Below are 10,094 nucleotides of genomic sequence, written 5' to 3'. Positions count from 1 at the left end.
TTACTCACTACTTCTTCCTTATGTTTGGTGGTGTTAACTAAATAACGAGGAGATACAGCTGCCCAGAAGAGGAGCTGAATAATTAGGCTCGTTCCCTTTTTAGTGACTGGGGTTTGTTTTGTTTTGAACTGTCCTCTTGTTCCCTGCCCCCCTCCCCCACACCCCACATTTGGTGAAACTTCTCCATTTCTTCTTGGAACATCTACCATCTCTATAGAGGTCCCAGGCATAGGCCAGGAGTGGGCAGTAGAACACGCTAGGACGGATGAGTGGGGCTTGCCAGGAAGCCAGAGCACCCAGGCTGGCCCCACGCTCTGAGTGCTGGTTAGAAGCCAGCGCCTCTGGGTTGGGGGTTCTTTACCTGTGAAGCTGTGGGGCTAAGGAGGCTTAGGGTGGAGGGTGGATGTGGAGGCCCTAGGGAATAGCAGGTACTGGGGGTCCAGGAGCCAAGTTAGAAAGTTGTGTATCTGAATGCATTTTCCTGAGGAAAGGGGTCTTTTTTCAGTAGATTCTCAAAGGGGTTGGAACCCTCCTAAACAAGAACCATTTTTTTAGGCCTGTCCAGTCACATCTTAGTGCTCTGTGTCCATTCTTAGGGTCTCTGCCACTCTCAAGAGGTCAAGGAAATACTCTCAGGGGTCTTGGATGGGCAGGAAGCTGCCCCCAAAGTGTTGTTTTAACACTTTTTAAAAAGGACTAAATGTGTTTTAAAAGGACTAAATAATTCTTACTACAAAAACTGTGTGCCTATTGCTGAAAGAATTAGGAAGGAGAAGTCTCTTCATTAATTCCGTCAACCATTTACTGAGTTCTTCCTATAGTCCGGGTTTTGTGACAGTTGCTAAGGATACAAAGATGGATAAACCCAGGCAGGATCTGCCCCAGAGGGACTTGCAGTACAGAGGCGAGGAAAGACCTAAATGAGTGGAGTGAGAGGCCTGTCAGGGTTCATTGCGGAGGCTCAGAGCAGGGGCTGACAGTATTACTTGACCAAGGGATCAAGAAGGGCTTTGTCAAGGGAACAGCTGGAGCTATACCGTCTACAAAGGGGCGGCCGGTTTATTCCGAGCAGAGGAGACTAGGTCTGTAAACGAATCGAGAGGGGTACTTCGTGGTCTGCAGCACAGAGGGCAGTGGGTTGTGCAGAGAGACAAGACTGGGAAGGAAGGCAAAGCCGCCCAGAAGGACTGCTTCAAGGTTTAGAACGGTGATTCTGCCAGTGGTGGGGAGTGAGAGAGCAGGCAGATGCAAGTTAGGAGGCTGCTGCAGGACTTCAGGCAAGAAGTAATGAGGGCTTTAAGGTCAAGTCAATGTACATGTTCACTTCGCCTCTGCAAGAGCCCCTTCAAGAAATAGCAACATGGGGCTTCCCTGGTGGCGCAGTGGTTGAGAGTAAGCCTGCCGATGCAGGGGTCACGGGTTCGTGCCCCGGTCCGGGAAGATCCCACATGCCGCGGAGCGGCTGGGTCCGTGAGCCATGGCCGCTGAGCCTGCGCTTCCAGAGCCTGTGCTCCGCAACGGGAGAGGCCACGGCAGTGAGAGGCCCGCGTACCGCAAAAAAGAAAAAAAAAAAAAAAAAGAAATAGCAACAGAGCCCGCGCTCCGCAACAAGAGAAACCACCGCAATGAGAAGCCCACACACCGCAACGAAGAGTAGCCCCCGTTCACCGCAACTAGAGAAAACCTGTGCACAGCAATGAAGACCTAATGCAGCCAAAAATAAATAAATAAATAAATATATATATATAAAATAAAGGCATTGAGAAAGATTTCTTTTTTTTTTTTAAATGGCAACATGGAGGAGAGAGGAAACGCAAGTGAAGACTTCCATAAGCAAAGCCACTGCATCTCCAGGCTCACTCCTCTAGGATCCTGTATCAGTTTCACCACCCACAACCTGTCCTTCCACTAAACAAGTACAATTCTGCTCCCCCATCAGGCCTTCGGATAACGGAAGACAACGGAGGCTTCTTCGGGCTAAGCACCCTCAGTTTCTTCTAAGGCTCCTGTGGCGGGTAGTTTGGAGTCCCCTCTCCACCCCCGTGTCCTTGGGGCCTCTAGTTTTGGTGGTTACACCATGCTCTCAGTTTAGTATGAAGCCGCTGCCCTCTGAACCCCCTAAGCCTTTACATGTTTTGTTATTGCCCAAGCTGTGTTCCTTCACTTTAGATGTTTGCAGTGGTTATCTTGGACCCAACAGCAAGCCCTCGTGTTTATCCTCATTAAATTTTGACCTGTGAGACTCGGTGGACAACTGTCTCCAAGTGGTAGGTTAAAAGGTTGAATAGAACAGGGCCAGAGGCAGACCCCAAGGGCAAGTCGTTAGAGACCTTTCTCCCAATGAAGACGAGATGAAGCCTAAAGGCTCTGAACCCTGATAAGACCGTGGTGCCCCATTCTCCGTGTATAATTCAAAATGAAAATATTAAACCCAGAAGCAACTACAAGTAAGTACAACATGATTATACTTTCAAAAATATATATTTATAAACTATCAAATTCTGGTCTCAATTTTTTTCTTTCATTTTTTTGGTGCCCTTGGTTTGCTGGTGTTCTAAGCAGCGGCTGGGGCTGCCCCTTGAGGGATTTCTCTGGCGTTACTGATGCCATTCATTCCTCAGCTGAGCAGTGCCTTCAGGGTCAGGCCAGCACCCCGTGGAAAGGGCCTTCCCTCCCAGTCATACCAGTGACGCCCACACCCAATCCCATTGCTCGGTCTGCACCATGCGGAGTGCAGAAGACATTTTGGCCCTGCTACCATGTGATTCCAGTTCTCCAGGAGGAGGGGATCCTGGGCTCTGTGTGCGTGCGTTAGAAAGCACCGGACCGGAGAAAGGGGTTATTGAGTCTAAGCAGCCAGAGGCCTGTGGAAGAATATAGAGGCTGGGGGTGAGTGACAGAAGATCCCTGGAGCGGGGAGGGTGCCAGTATTAATTTGATTTGCCTTAAAATTTCATCTAGAGTCAGACATCATGGTGCCTGAAGATTAAGGAGATACCCTGTCTTATTCTTCTCCAAGGGATGGCGGTAGGAAGAGAGGGCAGGTGGCCCAGGAGTGTGGAAGCTGATGCTTCATTTTTCTTATTTAGGGCAAGTCCATAACCTCACACAAGAGCACAGAAGAGCTGAGTGGGTAGAAAAGAGAAATGATTCTCCAAGATGAGAAGAGGGAAGAATAGTCATGGGGAATCAAGTCATTTCTGTCAGATTGTGACCTAGTGAATATAGGTTCCCAATGAATGAATGAATTTGCTCAAGATCAGGAATCCCACGGTGCACTTAGCGAATGAGGAGCATACTCATTTCATATACAGTAGCAGAGGGGTTTGAGGCTGAGAGGGAAGGTAGGGGGAGATTGTGAAAACTTTTCATAGCATGCTAAATAGCTTGAATTTCTTGACTGAGCAAGGAATATGGAGGACAAGTAGATAGACAAAGCTTGGAAAGTAATGGAGACATCCCTTCTTTCGAGTAGAGGGAAGGCAGGATGGGAGGGGATGTGAATTTAGTTTGTAGGAGGTGTAAGGTGTGAGAGGGATTTCATGCCTGGAGGTCTCTATTTCCTTGATAGAGTAGGGATTAATGCTATTGAGGGATAATTTGTTGGATTAAGGAGATTTATGACAACTGTCAAGTTTTAGAAATGCCATTTATAGATATAGGAGTGAGATAGATCACCTAACAACTCAGCTGAGGCTGAAGACCAAGATCAGGCAGTGGCAATTTCAACACAACCAGACACTTCTATGTAGCAGATACCAGCACCCCCGGAGCAAAAGCAGAAGACAGACCACTGGGTTGATCCTCGGCCAGATCCTTGTCTGCTTGGACATGAATTGCCTAGGGTCAAGGAGCAGGGTAATTAGATCAGCCAGAGAAGGATCGTGAGGTCAAAACTGGGCAGGGAGGCCCTAGGAGACTAGTTAGAATCAAATACAGTGAGCCTCTGAAGATCAGAGAGCAGGAGGGAAAGGCGGTCAGAAAAGGGACATTTTTAAAGTATTTTTTTAATTGAAGTATAGGTTTTTAAAATTAATTAATTAATTAATTTTGGCTGCGTTGGGTCTTCATTAATGTGTGCGGGCTTTCTCTAGTTGCGGCGAGCGTGGGCTACTCTTTGTTTTGGTGCACAGGCTTCTCATTGTGGTGGCTTCTCTTGTTGCGGAGCACAGGCTCTACGTGCGTGGGCTTCAGTAGTTGTGGCATGTGGGCTTTAGTAGTTGTGGCTCGAGGGCTCTAGAGCGTAAGCTCAGTAGTTGTGGCGCACGGGCTTACTTGCTCTGCGGCATGTGGGATCTTCCTGGACCAGGGCTCGAACGCATGTCCCCTGCATTGGCAGGTGGATTCTTAACCACTGCGCCACCAGGGAAGCCCTGTTGAAGTATAGTTGACTTACAATGTAGTGTTAATTTTTGCTGTACAGCAAAGTGATTCAGTTATATATATACGTTCTTTTTAATATTCTTTTCCATATGGTTTATCACAGGATATTGAATATAGTTCCCTGTGCTATACAGTAGAACCTTGTTGTTTATCCATTCTATATATAATAGTTTGCATCTGCCAACCCCAAACTCCCAATCCATCTCTCCACCACCTTCCCTCCCCCTTGGCAACCACAGATCTGCTCTCCATGTCTGTGAGTCTGTTTCTGTTTCATAAGTAGGTTCATTTGTGTTATATTTTAGATTCTACATATAAGTGATATCATATGGAATTTGTCTTTCTCTTTTTGACTTATTTCACTTAATATGATAATCTCTAGGTCCAGCCATGTTGCTGCAAGTGGCATTATTTCGTTCTTTTTTATGGTTAAGTAGTATTCCACTGTATATATGTACCACATCTTTATCCATTCATCTGTTGATGGACATTTAGGTTGTTTCCATGTCTTGACTATTGTGAATAGTGCTGCTATGAACATAGCAGTACATGTATCTTTTCTTTTTAATTTTATTTATTTTTGGCTGCACTGGGTCTTCGTAGCTGCACGTGGGCTTTCTCTAGTTGCGGTGAGCAGGGGCTACTCTTCATTGCAGTGCGCAGGCTTCTCATTGCAGTGGCTTCTCTTGTTGCAAAGTACGGGCTCTAGGTGTGCAGGCTTCAGTAGTTGCAGCACGTGGGCTCGGTAGTTGTGGCACACGGGCTTAGTTGCTCTGAGGCATGTGGGATCTTCCCAGACCAGGGCTCGAACCTGTGTCCCCTCCATTGGCAGGCGGATTCTTAACCACTGCACCACCAGGGAAGTCCTATCTTTTTGAATTATAGTTTTGTCTGGACATAGGCCCAGGAGTGGAATTTCTGGATCATATAGCCACTCCATTTTTAGTTTTTTGAGGAACCTCCATACTGTTTTCCATAGTGACTACACTAATTCACATTCCCAGCAACCGTCTAAGAGGGATCTCTTTTCTCCACACCCTCTCCAGATAGCTTTTTTGTAGATTTTAAAAAATTTTGTTTATTTATTTATTTGGCTGTGCCGGGTCTTAGTTGTGGCATACAGGAACTTTAGTTGTGGGATCTAGTTCCCCGACCAGGGATGGAACCCAGGCCCCCTGCACTGGGAAGGCAGAGCCTTAGCAACTGGACCACCAGGGGAGTCCCGTTATTTGTAGACTTTTTAATGGTGGCCATTTTAACCAGTGTGAGGTGGTACCTCATTGTAGTTTTGACTTGCATTTCTCTAATAATTAGCAATGTTGAACATCTTTTCGTGTGCCTATTGGCCATCTGTATATCTTCTTTGGAGAAATGTCTATTTAGGTCTTCTGCCCATTTTTCGATTGGTTTGCTTACTTTTTTGTTGTGAAAAGGGACATTTAAAAATGGAGCTAGTTAGGGCTTCCCTGGTGGCATAGTGGTTAGAAATCTGCCTGCCAGTGCAGGGGACACGGGTTCGAGCCTTGGCCCGGGAAGATCCCACATGCTGCGGAGCAGCTGGGCCCGTGCGCCACAACTACTGGGCCTGAGCTCTGGAGCCCGCAGGCCACAACTACTGAGCCCACGTGCCACAACTACTGAAGCTTGCCTGCCTGGAGCCCATGCTCTGCAACAAGAGAAGCCACAACAATGAAAAGCCCGTGCACCGCAACGAAGAGTAGCCCCCGCTCGCCGCAACTAGAGAAAGCCGGTGCACAGCAACCAAGACCCAACACAGCCAGAAAGAAATAGATAAATAAATAAATAAATTTATAAATAAATAAATAAAATGGAGCTAGTTGGAGTGCCAAGTATGTCCACAGGACCTAGGCTGCTGAGTAGAGATAGGGGTCATTGGAATAGCAGAGATCAAGGGAAATAAGGCATTTTGAACACCTACAAACAGTGGCCTTTCTCCCCACCCTCCAGGGGAGTTGGCCTTGTGTTTGGAGCAGGGGAACAAGTCCCAGAGAAAAGCTGGGCAAACAGGCTGGTCTCAGGCTGGTTCCATGCAAAGGGTACAAAGGGGCGTGGTGGGAGTTCAAGTTCTAGGGGAAGGAAGACGGCAAGCTGAGACTGGGAGGCAGAAGGTGTGTGGGTTCTCAAGGAAGAAGAGACAGTGACTCGGGCAAAGAACCTTGGCAGCTTCGAAGAACCCCTCATTTTCTTCTTATCAAAAGGAAATGGCGGGCTTCCCTGGTGGCGCAGTGGTTGAGAATCTGCCTGCCAATGCAGGGAACATGGGTTCGAGCCCTGGTCCAGGAAGATCCCACTTGCCGTGGAGCAACTAAGCCCGTGTGCCACAATTACTGAGCCTGCGCTCTAGAGCCCCTGAGCCACAACTACTGAGCCCACGTGCCACAACTACTGAAGCCCGTGCACCTAGAGCCTGTGCTCCGCAACAAGAGAAGCCACCGCAGTGAGAAGACCGCACACTGCAACGAAGAATAGCCCCCGCTCGCCGCAGCTAGAGAAAGCCCGCGCGCAGCAGCGAAGACCCAATGCAGCCAAAAAAAAAAAATTATTTAGAAAAATTTAAAGGAAAGGAAATGGAACTACGTCACAGGATAGAAATGGAGAGATAAATATCACACTTTTAAAATATACTTCAGTATTGCTTGATTTTGTTATATATGTTATATTCTCATATTTTTTAACAATAAGGATTTTTTAAAAAAGGCAACAGCCGGGACTCTGCCTAGTAGGTACCCCTCCACTGCCGGGACTCAGGTGCCTATACCCCTCTTTACTGACTGTCTCCAGCAGCCTCCCTCTTTATCTACCACTCTCTCCCAGGCCTGGGCTGCACTTCCCCAAGTGGCCAGCAGAGGGTCCTTCCACTGACAAATACACTTGAAAATCATCCTATCCAAAGATGAGAGAGAGAGAGAGAGACAGAGACAGAGACAGAGACAGAGACAGACAGAGAGAGAGAGAGAGACAGAGACAGAGAGAGAGAGAGAGAGACTGTCGGGGTGGACCAGAAACCTGGGGTGGTGAAAGCAGAACTGGGTCAGTTCCAAAGTCCACAATCCAATTCCTTTCCAGCTCCCAAAGGATCTTGCTATCCCCCTTTCTCCATAAGTCCATAAAGCTCCTTACCAACTGCTTCTCCCACAAATCCCTGCCCCGAGCACCCTGTGTCTGCTAGATTAGCTCCCAGCGCTAAGCTGAGACAGGAGTTTTCTGCTTCTGCCTTGCTCCTCACAAGCCAGTTATCACCAACCCTTACCTATCTGGGTCTAGGGAACCTGTCCTGGATGGAGGCTGTCTTGATGGTGGGAGGGGAGGCTCTGGGATGGGAATTGGGGAGGATCCTAGAAATAGGAGAGGATCAATTGCAGGGAATGGAGGAGGTCTATTTGAGGAAAGGGGAGGAGGATCCATTTTGGGCGTTGAGGGAAAGACCATGGTAGGAGATTGGATATTTGTTCGGAGGATGAGAAATCAAAGCATGCCCCCAGGGCTTCCCTGGTGGCGCAGTGGTTGAGAGTCCGCCTGCCGATGCAGGGGACGCGGGTTCGTGCTCCGATCCAGGAGGATCCCACATGCCGCGGAGTGGCTGGGCCCATGAGCCATGGCCGCTGGGCCTGTGCGTCTGCAGCCTGTGCTCCGCAACCGGAGAGGCCACAGCAGTGAGAGGACCGCGTACGGCAAAAAAAAAAAAAAAGAAAGAAAAAGAAAAAAGCAACATGCCCCCAGATTAGCAACATCAGCATCACTGCGGACTTATTAGAGATGCAAATTCTCTGGCTCCATCCCAGATACTGACTCAGAAACTCTGGGAAGGGGGCCTCGTGATCTGTGTTGTAAGGAGCCCTCCAGGGGATACTCATGTGTGCTAAGCTTGAGAACTACTGCTCTCGAGTTACAAGGTCTCTTACAGGAGTTAGAGGTGTGCGTTCTACGGAATCAAAGTTCTGTCTTGGAAGGTATGTGGAAGGAGTTGGGGGTATCTCCCAGAATGGGAAGGGTCTCTCCTAGTGGACCTCTAGAAGGTTGGAAAACTTTTATATCCTAGAATGGGAAGAAGCCTGTTCAGGGGAGTGGAGATGGATCTGCTTCATAAAATGGGAAGGTGACACTATTAGGGAATGAGGAAGTTGGACGTAGTAGATCAAGTCATCGTTTAGAATGTGTAGTCTTGGTTTTGGATCCCTGGATCCACGACATGAGCTGTGTGACCTCATACTTGTACTTAACATTTCTGAGCTTCAGTTTCCTTATCTGAAACATGGGAGGATAATACTGGCCTCATAAATTTGTTGTGAGGACTGGTTAGACTGTTTAGTCAATACATGGCTATACAGTGGGTTTCCTGTGCACAAGTTCTGGGAAGTCAGGGGTGAAAGAGACAGACCTAGCTCTTTCTTCAGAGATCATATCTCTATGCTGAGAGCCTAGCATGTAGCAGGTATTCAGCAAATGTAGTTTCCCCTCTTTTGCCAAGGAAATGGGAGATTCTTCTGCGGGAAAAGAAATGACCTTGAACCATGGTAAGTCTCACCTGGAGAGTAAGGATGTATAATCTGTTCTTGAGAATTAAAAATCATCATCTATTGTTAAGCACTTGAATTTCATAAGAACATTTTCTTCTGAGAGGCAGGTATGCAGGATTTTTTATCATCCCCATGACATGGATGAGACTCAGAGAGGTGGAGAAATTTGCTTGAGTACAAAACTAGTAAAAGCAAAAAGGGTAGAATGCAAATCTTCCGACTGCAAATTCAGGACATGGAAGATGTGTTCACAAAATAGGGAGAGGGTGTCCTGTGTCCTAGAGAATGGGGAGGCCTGTTTCAGGGAAGAGAAAGGCTTTTAGTGGGTGCATGACAGGTGTTCTAACCCAGGGAATGGAAGGTTCATCAGGGCAGTGGTTCTCAACTTTGCCCACTCAGTGGGATCAGTTGGAGAGCGTTTTAAAATACTAATGCCTGGATCTTACCTTAGAGATCAGCATGAACTGCTTTGGAGTGTTATCTAAACATCTTTTTGAAAGTCCCCAAGTGATGCTAACTCTCAACCAAGGCTGAGGACTACTGCTCTGGGGCAGGGGGTGTGAACAGCACAGGGTGGAAAGCTGGCAGAAGACTTGGAAGTGTTGGTCTCTGAAGATAGGGAAGGCTGTCCCGAGGAATGGGGGCAGAGCATTCCTAAGGGAGGGGAGGAAATTTTCCTGAAAATTGGAAAGGTGTATGCCAGGGAATGGGGGGGAGTGTCATTAAGTTATGGAGGTTATCTTGAGAGAATGAAAAGCCTGTCTAGGAAGTGGAGGGAGACAGTCCGTTTGGGAATAGGGTTCCCAGAGGCTTCATAGCAGAGAGGACTTTAGGGTTTAAGCCCTGCTCTGTTACCAACTAAATGTGTCCTCCTGACACATGGCTTAACCGCACTATGCCTCAGTTCCTTTATCTGTAAAGAGAGGTTGTAACACCAGCCTCATAGGGATATTGTGAGGATTAAATGAGATAATGCAACTGTTGGGGGGGAATCTACATTAGAGCACTGGGGGCTAACTTGGAGAATGGGGGTTCCTGAGGAACAGTGATGATGTGGCGCATGGGGTCAGGGGAAGGTAGAGAGGGCTGGATCCAAAATCTGTAGGAAACTCGAAGTCACAGGGTGGGGCCTGGAGACATCCTGCAGGGGCTGCCAGCCTCCAGGCTTCAGAG

The sequence above is a fragment of the Mesoplodon bidens genome (genome assembly GCF_964165515.1).
Source record: "Mesoplodon bidens genome assembly, chromosome: 7".
Classification (NCBI taxonomy): domain Eukaryota; kingdom Metazoa; phylum Chordata; class Mammalia; order Artiodactyla; family Ziphiidae; genus Mesoplodon; species Mesoplodon bidens.
The sequence above is the reverse complement of the archived record's forward strand: the minus strand, read 5'-3'. Positions refer to the sequence as shown.